A 2632-nucleotide genomic window follows, 5' to 3' on the forward strand; every position below is an offset into this window, starting at 1 on the left:
AATAATTTAATTGGCCATTTGTTTTTTCAAGCACTGTTTACAGTTGCTATTCTGAATGAGAAATCATTTACTATTTTATTTTAAATTATTGTGAACATTTTGCATTATTAAATTATAAACACTTAAGGTTTATTTTTTGGTTTGTTTTGGAGAAAAATTTTTATGTGCAATTTAAGTTTTCTAGGCAATAACTTTGTTTGTTTGTTTGTTTGTTTCTACACACATTTCTATTTTATTATGGAAAAGGTGGAAATGTTGCCTTCTCCACAACAGCAACCAGTAAAATTTATCCCAAAAATAACAGGTCTGTTTCAGACCTGTTTTAAAAAAAAAAAAAAGAAAGAAAGAAAAAAGCCTTTACAGGAGTTTTTAAACCCTATTTTAAAACATAAGAGAAACAAATCCATTATTGGCCGCACAGCCCCAGCCACCGCTCCCCAACCAGGGAGCAAGAGGAGACGCTTGGGTCCTGTCCACACGGATTTGCCGGTCTGTTTAACTGGTGTCCATTCTCGCATTATAGGCGTCCAGCTGGGCGTCCAGCTCCTCTGCCGAAAGCTGCTGCTTTGAATTCCTGCCGGCGCCTCTGCCTCTTCCCCGGGCGCCTCCACGGGTGCCTCTCCGGGTGCCTCCGCCACCACCAAAGCCTCCAGCGCCACGGTTTCTAGTCATGCCGCCTCTGTTTACGCTCTGTGCAGGTCTCCGCTGTGTACTGATCTGCGATGTGACAAGCTGACTGTTCATGGGGCGGCCATCCAGAGGGACACCGTTATACTGCTTCATGGCTCTCAGGGCGACTGCCTTCCGCTCAAAGTGTACATCTGCTGGTCCTAAGCTGCGGCCAGGGCGGTCGTAGTGCACAGCTGCCTTCTTCAGTGTTCCAAAGTCAGCCAAGCGTTCCTGAATATCGGTGTCTGACACTCCAAAATCCAGATTGGACACCAGCAGTTTCCCACCCGACTCCACGCGACCACCACCCGCAAAGCCACCGTCGAAAAGATCGTGCTCCCACTTGTCGGGAAGCTGTTTTGGCCAGCTGCAGGGCGCGGGTCGGTTCCTGCCGCCTCCGCCGGCCGCGCGGCGGGCGATGGCCGGCCGTTCCGGATGGGCCCGTCGCCTCGATTCACTCGCGCGGCGGCCTGCGCCCCTCCGCCGCGGCCGCCCTGGGAGCAGACCCCGCCGCGGCCTCCTCCCTGGCTCCGGTTCAGTTTAATGATGTCGTCCAGTGACACGTCCATTTTGTCGGCCATGGCGGGCGCGGAATCGGGCATCTGACAATCACGTTTTTGAATAATACTCCATAAGGTGAACAATGCAAAATAAAAATCATTACTTTTCTCAGACGGATAACAATGAAGGCTGTCGCCCCCCAGATAACATTCTTTCATGGGGTCACAGTTTTAATTTCGACACTTCAGATATGACATGTGTTCCATAAAGCCCTCCTATGCATTGACTTTAGCCCTCTGAAAATAGGAAACATGAAAAAGCTGCGTTCCTATTACCATGCTCCAACCCAATTATTTTCCTGAAGTTCATTTAGCTTGAAATGAGCTTCATGGGGTCCACAGAAAGACAACTGGGGAAGCTGTCTTTACTCAAGACCCTAGAGTGAGTCTTAAAGCTCACTATCATAGCATCTCATAACTACCCAGTCCATGAATTTAACAAAAACCATGTCTAAAGATGAGGAAAAATGGTTATATAACCTTGTTGTTCAGACTCAGTGGATAGGTAAATAGGTATTCCTCTCATTCTACCAACCTAACAGAATGGAAGTGTTTTCTTCTGCCGTTAGTCATAAATTACTCTTCAATACTCCTTATTTTGGGCATATTATTATTACCTTGGAAGATTGCGGTGGAATTAGAATTGTGCCTGGATGCCCGCTGCAATCACTAAATGACCATTAATTGTTTTAAAAAGCCAAAACCTAGCTAGCAACCAGATGAACTGATATACAATCTTTGGGAAAGAGTCTGGTCATATGCTGGAAATTAGTGCTCTAGTGAATAAGATACCATAATCAAATTGTATTTGATTGACTTGTTTGATTTGGCCAGACCCACTGCTTCAACTTCCCTCTTAGACCAGCCTCTGGTTTAAATATTTAACCCATTAGATTGCAAATCATCTCATCCCCATGGTCAAGTACTCACCAAGAAGCAGCTCACAGGAAATATAATTACTGTGATTATATGTTTCTCTTTTCTTCCAACGAACCAAGACCTTTCTCGTAGGCTAATGGAAAGAAAAAGGGAAAAAGCTAGACCTATAAAAAGCCAATAATGGATGACTTATGTCAAATCAATAGGAAATTGTTAAGGCCAGTTATTTTCAATGAAGACAGAAATTTCCAAACCCTGGAGGAGTAAGAGCCATAGTTTTCCCCTATGGCAATCTGGCTGATAAATCTCAGACATTAAGATAATTAAAATGCCCCAAATATGCATTAGAATTTGCTGGTGTAACTATTTAGAATTCTTGAACATAGTCTTATTCATTCTATGGAACATGATGACACAGTCTGTTATGATGAACATCAAATTTGGTTGGACATGCATCCATCCCAAAACAGACTCAGGAAAAGGAGACCACAAAGACCAAATTTACTTGCTTATAGATCCTGTTA

At 44.1% G+C, this 2632-nt stretch overlaps 1 pseudogene across 1 annotated transcript; it reads right to left on the reverse strand.

The window, feature by feature from the left end:
- Positions 1-212: 212 nt before the first annotated feature.
- LOC116542369 lies at positions 213-1271 on the reverse strand (annotated as a pseudogene). Its single transcript, XR_004265194.1, has one exon. The product of XR_004265194.1 is annotated as a THO complex subunit 4 pseudogene (transcript).
- Positions 1272-2632: the final 1361 nt, after the last annotated feature.

The sequence above is a fragment of the Sapajus apella genome, unplaced genomic scaffold, assembly GCF_009761245.1.
Source record: "Sapajus apella isolate SASKATOON/1434 unplaced genomic scaffold, GSC_monkey_1.0 scaffold167, whole genome shotgun sequence".
Lineage (NCBI taxonomy): Eukaryota > Metazoa > Chordata > Mammalia > Primates > Cebidae > Sapajus > Sapajus apella.